This window comes from Salvelinus fontinalis, chromosome 38 (assembly GCF_029448725.1).
Source record: "Salvelinus fontinalis isolate EN_2023a chromosome 38, ASM2944872v1, whole genome shotgun sequence".
Taxonomy (NCBI): domain Eukaryota; kingdom Metazoa; phylum Chordata; class Actinopteri; order Salmoniformes; family Salmonidae; genus Salvelinus; species Salvelinus fontinalis.
The window spans coordinates 15918647-15933339 of NC_074702.1; positions in this window are offsets into that span (position 1 = coordinate 15918647).

Genomic DNA, 14693 nt, shown 5'->3' on the forward strand with positions numbered 1-14693 from the left:
GGCAAAGGATCCTTTCTTGGGAGAAATCGTCTTTTGGTGGAAAGCTGTCCTCTTGCCATGTGGAAATGTCAACTGCGTTCGGGATGAACTGAAAAGCGTGCCCAACTTTTCACATCGTTGCAAAAATAAATGTCCCAAAATCGCACTAAACGGATATAAATTGCTATAAAACGCTTTAAATTAACTACTTTATGATGTTTGTAACTCCTATAACGAGTGAAAAGATGACCGGAGAAATATAACAGGCTAAACTAACGCTTGGAACAGGAGAGGGTCGGTGTCTTCCACGCGCGTTACGCAGCAAGAAAAGACTTGCTAGCTAAAGGTTTTTTTCATTTGTAGGGCCTGTGAACGCGCAATCGACCCCGTTGGAATCGTCATCACGTAAAGGCATCCAGGGGAAGACGTAAGAAGTGTCCGTATAGTCATAGCAACGACAGTGCCCTTTTAAATGACTTCAGAAGAGTGGCCAACATTTCTCAAATCTGACTCCATGTCAGGGAAATTGCTGTAGAATGGGCTCTGTTCCACTTAGAGACAAAATTTCAACTCCTATAGAAACTATAGACTGTTTTCTATCCAATAATAATAATAATATGCATATTGTACGATCAAGGATTTTGTGGGAAGCCGTTTAAAAAATTTGCCAAATTAGCATCAGTAGTCTAAACAGCGCCCCCATCCCCAACAGGTTAAATAAAGGTGAAATAAAAAAATTAAAATAAAAAAAATACATACATACATACATACATACACACACAGTGACCATGTGGCCCAGTGGCCATGTGTGTGTTTGCTGTTCTACTCCATTCCATTTGAATTAAAAAATGGAAAATATATATATCTGACATGGAATATATATATACACATACATACATATATACATACATACATACATACGCACACACGCACATACATACATACGCACACACGCACATACATACATACGCACGCACATACATACATACATACATACATACATACATACACACACACACACACACACGCACATACATACATACGCACGCACGCACATACATACATACACACACACACACACACACACACACACACACACACACACACACACACACACACACACACACACACACACACACACACACACACACACACACACACACACACACACACACACACACAGTGACCATGTGGCCCAGTGGCCATGTGTGTGTTTGCTGTTCTACTCCATTCCATTTTTTTTAAATTAAAATATATATATCGGACATGGAATATGTATATATATATACACATACATATTACATATATATATATGTATACATACATACACACCCACCCACCCACATCCACCCTGACAAACACAAACACGGGTTATGGGTCATACACATACATACATACACACACACACACTATGTATAGCCAATGTGTACTTTACACATTTCATCACACGTTTCATTACTGATTATATTTCTATAAATTGCAACAACAACAAAAACAAAAACAAAAAAAAACTGTTTTTTTTAAATATTTCAAACAACGGAATTAGCACTTACCAGTCCAGAATTATGCCCTCTCCTTGCAGAAACATTTCTTCAGTCTTTGAGTCAAAACTATGCTCACTCAAAGATTCTTCAAGCTAAAGCTCTGTCTCACTTTCTCTATCTAGTTCTTCTATAATTTGATGCAAATCTGTATACTTAGATTTTGACTTCGCTTTTCCTGATTTATTCACCATGATGTTTTCTATGTTTTCTATGCTTTCTCTGTTTTCTATAAATGGTTGAAAATACTCTTCACAAAATACTTCTGTGCGTAACGCGTGTGTCTGCAAAAGTCTGATCGTCAATGGTGGAATGAAGTTCGTTACGCGTGCGTTTACTAACAAGGGCTGGTGGTTCAACCCATAACCATCACATACTGGCGTTTACCTCAGCTCATTGGCTATCTACCCAACTAGATTTCAAGAAGATCAGTGGTCATTGGGCAGAAATACAGTCAATCAATGAAACTTTGCTAATATTATTGGTGCGCAATGAGGTCATTGCTCGTTGTCTTCAAATCAGTTCCTTTCGATCAATACGCCCCGCAAAAAGAACCATCAAGTTTGGCTGTGTTACAAACATCCAGAGGATTGCAATGAAACCAACCATGACTAGATAAACGATTGTTTAGTGTGTGTAATTACGTGGAATGCTTCGTCAAAAGTTGATAGAGACGGAGTTCACGACACAAGCGGTTTACAAAATGTTTTGTGTTAGGCTATAAAAATGGCTTTTATCAAAGAAAACAGCATTTCATTTGATCACTGGGACCCTAGGAGGAGAAATAAGAGCAAGATATTAGAATGTTTTTTACCTTCAGATGTGAATGTGTCAAACCTGTCATGGCGGGAAAAGTTTGTTGTTGTTGATCTCTCTTCTCAAACAAAAGCATGTCATTTTTTCTTTGTAATAGCTATTTTAACCCTTTCACACGTACCATGACACGGGTGTGATCGTTCTACAGTGGTCCCTGAACACACCCGTGTGATTAGAACACTCATTTAGAATGCTAGTTTAGAATGGCCAGTTTCGAATGATGCAACAATCAGCGTTTGAGCTGGCCACACTTTTTTTCAGAAACTATTTACACAAACACAGTCCTTACAAAGTTATGTCCAGAATGTGAGCAGTTTATTTTTGGATTCAATGTTCAGATATTCACAGAAGAATATATAGCATAACACAATCATCCTAACCGGAAAAATGTAGGCTACATTTGTCCTAGCGCTGAGGAAAGATTGACCCAACACAAGCAGTCATATTTTCTAACACTCGGCTGACATAAACTACAATATGAATTAGCTAATAGCAATTACTATGTATAATTAATCACATCACGGGTGAGCACACCATTGATCGAAAAAATTAGGTAAAGCACTTTTTAGAAATCGAAAGTAATCCGACGATTAGTTTCACGCGCAGCCGTGCATCTTTTTTCTCACAGAAACCGAAGATAATAAGAGAAGACAGATGAGTTTGGTCTGTTTATAGTATGCATGTTGAAGGGGTGTGTGTCTACCGTAGTTCACATCCCACCATTCATTTCCGGAAGTCCTCAAAAAACGAGTGAACTCTTACTCACCTCATTTTGTTATAACATCTTTGGTCAAACAGACGATTACGTGAACCCAGAATGCATTGAATGTCAACAAACATGACTACACAGCTGGAATTAGCTTAGCTCATCATAATCAGTACAACCTTCAAAAAATATTTTACACACATAATATGTGCCCATTACAATCTGTGCAAGAATAGGAATGCATGATTTGTCACCTAGATTTGAAAACATGTGAATAAAACCGTAAATACACAACTAATTGCCACACAAAACATTTTCTGATAGTGATTTATTGATACAAGTGGCGCCTGCCGGCAGTCAACCACGTACCCTCTCACTCTAAACCATTCAGTGTTGTTGTTTATGTATGTAGCTAGTGAGATGAGCTGAAGCATTAGCAATGTCTTTCAAAAGGAGACAACAAACAAATGTGGAAATTCTGGAGATTTTTTTAAATTCTGACAATGAGTCTGAGTATGAAAGTCAGGAATCAGATTCTGACAGTGACAGTGAGGAGCTGCCCCCCAACCTTGTAGCCATTGAGAACCCTGAATCTGAATTTCCCTTGTCCACTGACAAAGTCCCAGTTCCCTTTGAAGATGCTGGTGGTGATGGAGGCATACCAACAGTGGATGAAATACAGGAGTTCTGTGGTAGCTGGAAGGCCACCAGTCATTTCACCCCTCCTGGCCCTGCTGTTTCACCCCTCCTGGCCCTGCTGTTTCACCCCTCCTGGCCCTGGTGTTTGCTTTGATGAATCCCAGTCTGGAGTGCACCGCCCCTTGCCATTTCCAACTGAGGCAGAGTGCTTCAAGTTGTTTCTGACAGAGGAGCTGGTGGGAGACATAGTAGAGACCAATCGCTATGCCTTGGAGCTACAGGATAAGAGAGAGCCAGGAGTGGGGGACAACCACAATTAGTGAAATGTATACATTCCTGGTGACAGTAAAGACTGCTTTCTAGTTCTGCTGCTATGACTGCATTTCATCAACGCTACTACCATCCTAAATGACCCGTTATACAAAATAAGAAATGTTAACAGCTGGCAGTAAAGTGGCATGACAAACGAGACGTCCATGTCCTCTCCACTGTCCATACAGCAACCATGTCGGCCACAGGGAAGGTGGACCACCTGACGGGAGAGAGAAACAAACCAGACAGAGAAACATGAAACCAGACTGCGTGCTTGACTATTACCTCAAAATGGGGGCAGTGGATGATAAACAGCTTTGTGGAATGCACTCAGAAAACGACCAAGTGGTATAAGATATTTTCAAATTTTTCCAGGGTAGCGTCAAAATACAACATGCCAATACTTCTGACGCATTTAGCATTGTTTTACAGAACTAATAGAATAATGTAACTAGCCACATAAGCACGATTGAATATAACACCATAAAAGGTGAGTAACATGAGTAACGTTACCTCGCGTGTCCGCGGTTATAAGGAATATATACAAATATATTATGCTCAATTCACACAGTAAGCTATAGTAGAAATGGTATAACACGACACAATAACGTAATTAGGCACTTTGATAGAAACGCAGTCTTGATTTGAAGATGGGTGTCTGGAGTGACGCCTCTAGCACTGAGACGCTGTGCCACTTGGGAGTTATAAGGCCAGGGTAGCTTCAAAATACAACACATGCTAATACTTCCCTGACGCAATTAGCATTGTTTTCCAGAGCTAATAGGAGAATGTAGCTAGCTACCTAAGCATTGAGTATAACACCATAAATGTTATGAAATGAGTAACGTTACATCGCGTATCCGCGGTTATAAGGAATATACACAAAAACATGATGCTACAGTAGAAACGACATAACACGACTGTCACGTTCCTGACCTATTTATGTTAGTTTTTGTGTGTTAGTTGGTCAGGACGTGAGGTTGGGTGGGCATTCTATGTTATCTGTTTCTATGTTGGTTTTGGTTTGCCTGGTATGGCTCTTGATTAGAGGCAGGTGGTTTGCGTTTGTCTCTAATTAAGAGTCATATTTAGGTAGGGCATTATCACTGTGTGTTTGTGGGTGGTTGTCTCCTGTGTCTGTGTCAATGTTTGCACCATACGGGACTGTTTACGGTTTGTTCATTTCATGTAGTCTGTTCCTGTTCATTTCGTTCTTCACGTTGTATGTAAATTCGTCGTTCAGGTCTGTCTACTTTCGTTTTGTTATTTTGTATCATTTTCAAGTATAGTCCGTTTTGTCTTGTTAAATAAATTCATCATGTCATTTCAACGTGCTGCACCTTGGTTCAATCCCTGCTCCTCCTCTTCTGATTGTATAGGAGGAGGATTATCGTTACAGAACCACCCACCAAATGTCCAGAACCAAGCAGTGTGACTACGAGCAGCGACCAAATAATCAGGACTCGTGGACTTGGGACGATGTTCTGGATGGAAAGGGTGTCTACACATGGGAGGAGATCCTAGCTGGTAGAGATCGCCTCCCATGGGAACAGCTGGAGGCACTGAGGAGAGCGGAGGCTACCGGAGAGAGGAACCGGAGCTATGAGGGAACGCGTCTGGCACGGAAGCCGAAAAAGCCCGTGAGTAACTCCCAAAAATTTCTTGGGGGGGGGCTAAAGGGTAGTGGGCCAAGGGCAGGTAGGAGACCTGCGCCCACTTCCCAGGCTCACCGTGGAGAGCGGGAGTACGGGCAGGCGCCGTGTTACGCAGTAGAGCGCACGGTGTCTCCTGTACGAGTGCATAGCCCGGTGCGGGTTATTCCACCTCCCCGCACTGGGAGGGCTAGATTGGGTATTGAGCCAGGTGTCATGAGGCCGGCTCAACGCATCTGGTCACCAGTGCGTCTCCTCGGGCCGGCATACATGGCACCGGCCTTACGCATGGTTTCTCCGGTTCGCCTACATAGGCCGGTGCGGGTTATTCCACCTCCCCGCACTGGTCGGGCGACCGGGAGCATTCAACCAGGTAAGGTTGGGCAGGCTAAATGCTCAAGAGAGCCAGTACGCCTCCACGGTCCGGTATTTCCGGCACCACCTCCCCGCCCCAGCCTAGTACCTACAGTGTATACACTACGCACTAGGCTACCAGTGCGTATCCTGAGCCCTGTTCCTCCTCCACGCACTCTCCCTGTAGTGCGTGTATCTAGCCCGGTGCCTCCAGTTCCGGTCCCACGCACTAAGCTACCAGTGCGTCTCCAGAGCCCTGAACCCACTGTATCTTCTCCCCCTACTAATCCTGATGTGCTTGTCCTCAGCCCGGTGTCACCAGTGCCGGTACCACGCATCAGGGATAGAGTAGGCTTTGAGAATACAGTGTGCCCTGTCCCTGCTCCCCGCACTAGTAGGAAGGTGCTTATCATTAGCACGGTGCCTCCAGTTCCGGCACCACGCACCAGGTCTACAGTGCGCCATATCCGGCCAGAGCCATCCGTCTCCCCAGCGCCATCTGAGCCATCCGTCTCCCCAGCGCCATCTGAGCCATCCGTCTGCCAGGAGCCTGCAAAGCCGCCCGTCTGCCATGAGCCTGCAAAGCCGCCCGTCTGCCATGAGCCTACAGAGCCGTCAGCCAGACAGGAGCCGCTAGAGCCATCAGCCAGACAGGAGCCGCTAGAGCCGTCAGCCAGACAGGATCTGCCAGAGCCGCCAACCAGACAGGATCTGCCAGAGCCGCCAACCAGACAGGATCTGCCAGAGCCGCCAACCAGACAGGATCTGCCAGAGCCGCCAACCAGACAGGATCTGCCAGAGCCGCCAACCAGACAGGATCTGCCAGAGCCGCCAACCAGACAGGATCTGCCAGAGCCGCCAACCAGACAGGATCTGCCAGAGCCGCCAACCAGACAGGATCTGCCAGAGCCGCCAGCGAGCCATGAGCAGCCAGAGCCGCCAGCGAGCCATGAGCAGCCAGAGCCGTCAAAGAGCCATGAGCAGCCAGAGCCGTCAGTGAGCCATGAGCAGCCAGAGCCGTCAGAGAGCCATGAGCAGCCAGAGCCGTCAGAGCGCCATGAGCGTCGTGAGCCGTCAGCCTGCCATGAGCGTCGAGAGCCGTCAGCCTGCCATGAGCGTCGAGAGCCGTCAGCCTGCCATGAGCGTCGAGAGCCGTCAGCCTGCCATGAGCGTCGAGAGCCGTCAGCCTGCCATGAGCGTCGAGAGCCGTCAGCCTGCCATGAGCGTCGAGAGCCGTCAGCCTGCCATGAGCGTCGAGAGCCGTCAGCCAGCCATGAGCATCGAGAGTCGTCAGTCAGCCATGAGCTGCCCTTCAGCCTGAGAAGGCTGGATACCCAGAACTGCCCATCAGTCCAGAGCTGTCTCTCTGTCCGGAGCTGCCTTTCAGTCCGGAGTTGCCCCTCTATCCTAATCTCCCTCTCTATCTTCATCTATCTCTATAGTCTTATCTATCCCTCTATCTTGATTTATCTCTATGTCCTGGTGTTATCCTTATTTAATATATTATTAAGAGAATTGTGTGGGGGAAGAAAGAGGGTGGACATTCTTTGTGGGAGGAAGTTAGGATGGATTATGGTGGGGTGGGAACCGCGCCCGGAGCCTGAGCCACCACCGTGGTTAGATGCCCACCCAGACCCTCCCCTAGACTTTGTGCTGGTGCGTCCGGAGTTCGCACCTTGTGGGGGGGGTACTGTCACGTTCCTGACCTATTTATGTTAGTTTTTGTGTGTTAGTTGGTCAGGACGTGAGGTTGGGTGGGCATTCTATGTTATCTGTTTCTATGTTGGTTTTGGTTTGCCTGGTATGGCTCTTGATTAGAGGCAGGTGGTTTGCGTTTGTCTCTAATTAAGAGTCATATTTAGGTAGGGCATTATCACTGTGTGTTTGTGGGTGGTTGTCTCCTGTGTCTGTGTCAATGTTTGCACCATACGGGACTGTTTACGGTTTGTTCATTTCATGTAGTCTGTTCCTGTTCATTTCGTTCTTCACGTTGTATGTAAATTCGTCGTTCATGTCTGTCTACTTTCGTTTTGTTATTTTGTATCATTTTCAAGTATAGTCCGTTTTGTCTTGTTAAATAAATTCATCATGTCATTTCAACGTGCTGCACCTTGGTTCAATCCCTGCTCCTCCTCTTCTGATGAAGAGGAGGAGGATTATCGTAACAACGACATGCAGAAACTATTATAACGTAATAAGGCACTTTGATAGAAACGCACACATTTCCAAAGGTATTATTGGTAACGAAAACAACGTTGATTTCGATGCAGGCGACAGGTGGAATAATATGAACACGTGTATGCAGGACGGCAGATGAGTAAATGTCCTGCACAAACAATTGAGAAGTGTTTGGGGAATTTTGTCCGGGTCAGAAATGTCAAAAAAATATTAATTGGTCCGCAAAAGTAAAAATGACTACTTTTATGGGAATGAATGAGGCGGAACACACCTCATATCAAACTGTTATTAGAAAATAAAAAACTTGTTAGAAAATAATTTAAAATTGACAAATAAAAACAGGCTGCGTGCTTTTGTTTGAGGGCAGCGCGGATGAAATGTACTGTTACATAACAAACACATTCTGGAATGGAGAGAACTTTCTAATATCACGTGCATAAAAAAACTCACGCTGGGGCGACCGTTAGAGATATTTGGAACTCACGCATGAAAGGGTTAAATCGGAAAACGCAGTTTGATTACCAAGATTCTAATCTTTTGAAGGATGTAAGACACTTGAATTTTCAAGAATGTTTATTGTCACAATGTTGTTGTTTTTTTTTTTTTCTGAAATTTCTCGGATGTTGATCCCGTTACTGGGATTTCAGCCATAAGAAGTTTGTTTAACAGATAGAAGCTGTATTTCTGTCTCTCGGGAACAGCTTTGATGCACCTGTACTGACATCGCCTTCTGGATGATAACGGGGTGAACAGACAGTGGCTCGGGTGGTTGTTGTCCTTGATGAACTTTTTGGCCTTCCTGTGACATCGGGTGGTGTAGGTGTCCTGGAGGCCAGGTCATTTGCCCCCGGTGATGCGTTGTGCAGACCTCACTACCCTCTGGAGAGCCTTACGGTTGTGGGTGGAGCAGTTGCCGTACCAGGCGGTGATACAGCCCGACAGGATGCTCTCGATTGAGCATGTGCAAAGGTTTGTGAGTGTTTTTGGTGACAAGTAGAATTCTTGTCGTTGTTGGTAATCAAGCCTAACACTGTAGTGTTGTTTGCAAACTTGATGATTGAGTGTGAGGCGTGCATGGCCACGCAGTCACTGGTGAACAGGGAGTACAGGAGAGGGTTGAGAACACACCCTTGTGGTGCCCCAGTGTTGAGGATCAGCGGGGTGGAGATGTTGTTTGCTACCCTCACCACCTGGGGGAAGCCCGTCAGGAAGTCCAGGACCCAGTTGCACAGGGTGGGGTCGAGACCTAGGGTCTCGAGCTTAAACAGCCATCACTAACATGGAGTGGCTGCAGCCAACATACTGACTCAAATCTCAAGCCACTTTAACCTTTCTGCGCACAGATCCAGATTAAGGGATCATTTCCCTAAACAACCGCTGAATTGCAGGGCGCCAAATTCAAAAATATTACTAAAAATATTTATAATCATGCAATCACAAGTGAAATATACCAAAACACAGCTTAGCTTGTTGTTAATCCACCTATCATGTCAGATTTAGAAAATATGCTTTACAGAGAAAGAAATCCAAGCTTTTGTGAGTGTATCAATTAATGCTACAACAGCTAGCCCCAAATTAGCATGGTCACGAAAGTCAGAAAAGCAATAAAATGAATTGATTACCTTTGATAATCTTCGGATGTTTGCACTCACGAGACTCCCAGTTATACAATACATTTTACTTTTATAACAAAAAAAAACCATTTGGTTTGCGCGTTATGTTGAGAAAACTACAGCCTCATTCCGGTGCTGAAAGGCAGAAAAAAAAATCCAAACGTATCAGATACGGGATCATTTCCCTAAACAACCGCTGAATTGCAGGGCGCCAAATTCAAAAATATTACTAAAAATATTTATAATCATGCACTCACAAGTGAAATATACCAAAACACAGCTTAGCTTGTTGTTAATCCACCTATCGTGTCACATTTTGAAAATGTTCTTTGCAACAAAAGCAATCTAAGCTTTTGTGAGTGTATCAATCAATGCTAGAACAATTAGCCTTATATTAGCTTGGTTAGCTTAGTCACGAAAGTCAGAAAAGCAATACATTTAATCGCTTACCTTTGATAATCTTCGGATGTTTGCACTCGCGAGACTCCCAGTTACACAACAAATGTTATTTTTGTTCGATAAATATTACTTTTATAACAAAAAAACGCCATTTGGGTTGCGCGTTATGTTGAGAAAACTACAGCCTCATTCCGTTTGACGAAAATTCCAAAAAGTATCCGTAAAGGTCGTAGAAACATGTCAAATGTTAATTATAATCAATCCTCAGGTTGTTTTTAACAAACATAATCGATAATATTTCAACCGGACCGTAACCTATTCAATAAGAGAGAAAAGGAAAATGGAGAGCTCCCCTCTCGCGCGCAGGAATTATTCAGAGGACACCTGACTACTTTTGAAAAATCTAGTTCATTTTTCAAAATAAAAGCCTGAAACTATGTCTAAAGCCTGGTCACAGCCTGAGAAAGCCATTGGAAAAGGAATCTGGTTGATACTCCTTTAAATGGAAGACAGACTGGCCAGGAAACAGATTACATTTTTTTAATATCACTCCGAGTTATATTTTCTCAGGTTTTCGCCTGTAGAATCAGTTTTGTTATACTCACAGACAATATTTTGACCGTTTTGGAAACTTTAGAGTGTTTTCTATCCTAATCTCTAAATTATATGCATATTCTACGATCTGGACCTGAGAAATAGTCCGAACATAATTTGTTTAAAATAAATACAAATCTGACCCCTAGCGTCAAGAAGTTAATAATGGAAAATATATATATAATAAATGTATCACTAGCCACTTTGAACAATGCCAATTTATATAGTGTTTACATACCCTACAGTACTCATCTCATATGTATATACTGTACTCTATACCATCTACTGCATCTTGCCTATGTCGTTTGGCCATCGCTCATTCAAATATTATATATTTTATGTGCATATTCTTTCCTTTACACTTGTGTGTATAAAGTAGTTGCTGTGAAATTGTTAGATTACTTGTTAAGATATTACTGCATGGTAATATCGGAACTAGAAGCACAAGCATTTCACTACACTCGCATTAACATCTGCTAACCATGTGTATGTGACAAATAACATTTGATTTGATTTGATTTATAGGGCTCGTTTTACTGTGGATATAGATACTTTTGTACCTGTTTCCTCCAGCATCTTCACAAGTTCCTTTGCTGTTGTTCTGGGATTGATTTGCACTTTTTGCAACAAAGTACGTCATCTTTAGGAGACAGAACACGTCTCCTTCCGGAGCGGTATGACGGCTGCGTGTACCCATGGTGTTTATACTTGTGTACAATTGTTTGTGCAGATGAACGTAGTACCTTCAGGCGTTTGGAAATTGCTCCCAAAGATGACCCAGATTTGTGGAGTTCTAAAAAACAAAATCTGAGGTCTTGGCTGATTTCTTTTGATTTTCCCATGATGAGGGAAAAGAGGCACTGAGTTTGAAGGTAGGCCTTGAAATACATCCACAGGTACACCTCCATTTGACTCAAATTATATCAATTAGCCTATCAGAAGCATCTAAAGCCATAACATAATTTACTGGAATTTTCCAAGCTGTTTAAAGGACCAGTCAACTTAGTGTATGTAAACTTCTGACCCACTAGAATTGTGATACAGTGAATTATAAGTGAAATAATCTGTCTGTAAACAATTGTTGTAAAAATTACTTGTTTCATGCACAAAGTATATGTCCTAACCGACTTGCCAGAACTATAGTTTGTTAACTGCACCATCCAAGACACCCTAGACCCACTCCAATGTCCATACTGCCCCACAGATCCCCCCCCCCCCCCCCCATACTCCCTTTTCACCCACAACTACATGGCCACGCACAACTCCAACACCATCATCAAGTTTGCTGAGGAAATTACGGTGGTAACACGATTTCCGGCGACAATGAGTCAGCCTACAGGGAGGAGGTCAGTGACCTGGCTGTGTGGTGCCAGAACAACAACCTCTCCTTCTACGTCAGTAAGACCAAGGAGCTAATAGTGGACTACAGAAAACTGGGGGGAGCTTTAAGTTCCTCGGTATCCAAAGCACTAAAGACTAACAATGGTACAAACACACACCCACAGTCATGAAGAAGATGAGACAGCTCCTCTTCCCTCGCAGAAGTGGGGCATGGTCCCTCAAATCCTCTACAGCTGTACCATTGAGAACATTTTGACTGGCTGCTGTTATGGCAATAGCACCGCCCTCGATCGCATGGAGCTACAGAGGGTGGTGCGGACAGCCCAGTACCGAGCTCCCTGCCATCCAGGACATCTATATCAGGCGGTGTGTTAGGAAGGCCTGGAAAATCATCAAAGACCCCAACCACCCAAGCCATAGACTATTCTCTCTGTTTCTGCATGGCAAGCCACTCTGGAGCCCCATATAAACTGCTGCTACTCTGTTTATCTTATATCTTGTGGCCTAGTCACCTTACCCCTATACATATCTACCTCCATCACTACAGTATACCTGTTCCCTTACCCCTATACATATCTACCTCCATCACTCCAGTATACCTGTCCCCTTACGCCTATACATATCTACCTCCATCACTCCAGTATCCCTGTCACCTTCCCCCTATACATATCTACCTCCATCACTCCAGTATCCCTGTCACCTTACCCCTATACATATCTACCTCCATCACTACAGTATCCCTGTCATCTTACCCCTATACATATCTACCTCCATCACTCCAGTATCCCTGCACATTGTAAATATGGTATTGGAACTGACCCTGTATATAGTATGCTTACTTACTTACTTACTGTGTTCTTCATATTTCTTCTTATGTCTCAAGTGTTAAAACATTTTTTAAATTGTTATTGATTGTTGGATTTTGAGTTTGCAAGAAAGACATTTCACTGTACATGTGCATGTGATATCAAATCTTGACACTTGAAACTTGAATGTTCTCCCCCATCAAAAGGAACAAAAATACACACACACACACACACACACACACACACACACACACACACACACACACACACACACACACACACACACACACACACACACACACACACACACACACACACACACACACACAGTTATCATATACTGTAAATTGGCCTAGAAGTGTTTAAGCAGTTTCACAGTAAAGACTCCAGGTAAAATATGTTTCAAATACTAATCCAAAGTAATGAAAAGAAAAGTCTTTCTGGGGCGGTGTGTGCTCTCATTTAAAGGAAGAGATGGAGAAGACTGGGAGTCTAAGCACAACTGTAGATACATTTTATTCTACAGGGAAACATGGGGAGAGGAAGAGAGACATGGAGAGAGGGAGCGAAGAGGAGAGAGGGAGAGGGAGAAAGAGGGAGCGAAGAGGAGAGAGGGAGAGGGAGAAAGAGGGAGTGAAGAGGAGAGAGGGAGAGGGAGAAAGAGGGAGCGAAGGGGAGAGAGGGAGAGGGAGAAATAGGGAGCGAAGAGGAGAGAGGGAGAGGGAGAAAGAGGGAGCGAAGAGGAGAGAGGGAGAGGGAGAAAGAGGGAGTGAAGAGGAGAGAGGGAGAGGGAGAAAGAGGGAGCGAAGAGGAGAGAGGGAGAGGGAGAAAGAGGGAGCGAAGAGGAGAGTGGGAGAGGGAGAAAGAGGGAGCGAAGAGGAGAGAGGGAGAGGGAGAAAGAGGGAGCGAAGAGGAGAGAGGGAGAGGGAGAAAGAGGGAGCGAAGAGGAGAGAGGGAGAGGGAGAAAGAGGGAGCGAAGAGAAGAGAGGGAGAGGGAGAAAGAGGGAGCGAAGAGGAGAGTGGGAGAGGGAGAAAGAGGGAGCGAAGGGGAGAGAGGGAGAGGGAGAAAGAGGGAGCGAAGAGGAGAGAGGGAGAGGGAGAAAGAGGGGAAAAGGCAAAGGAGAATCAATAAAGTCATCAAACATGAATTGAGCTCTGAAATGACTTAAGTCCCATCAGGATGGTGAGGGTGTGCAGGAGGTGAGGTGCAGTATAGGGACCTGTACACAGCTGACTTCTCAACACCCTTCAGTACAGCTGACACTCAATCAGTCTGATCTAACCTTGACGTCCACCTCCAAGTCCAGAGCACAGAGACTAGCCACACTGCACTGAGGGGCTTTACTGTCCTCAACCTCACTGCTCCCATTCCTTCATTGTACCTGTCCTATTATTCCCAAGAGATAACATCTCTCTCTCTCTTTCACTGTATCTCTCTCTTTCACTGTATCTCTCAGTCTTTCACTGTATCTGTATCTCACTCTTTCACTGTATCTGTATCTCTCTCTTTCACTGTATCTCTCACTCTTTCACTGTATCTGTATCTCTCTCTCTCTCTCTCTCTCTCTCTCTCTCTCTCTCTCTCTCTCTCTCTCTCTCTCTTTCTCTCTCTGTCTCTCTCTCTCTCTACCTCTCTCTGTCTTTCTTTCTTTCTGTCTGTCTGTCTGTCTGTCTGTCTGTCTTTCTCTCTCTCTCTCTCTCTCTCTCTCTCTCTCTCTCTCTCTCTCTCTCTCTCTCTCTCTCTCTCTCTCTGTCTTTCTGTC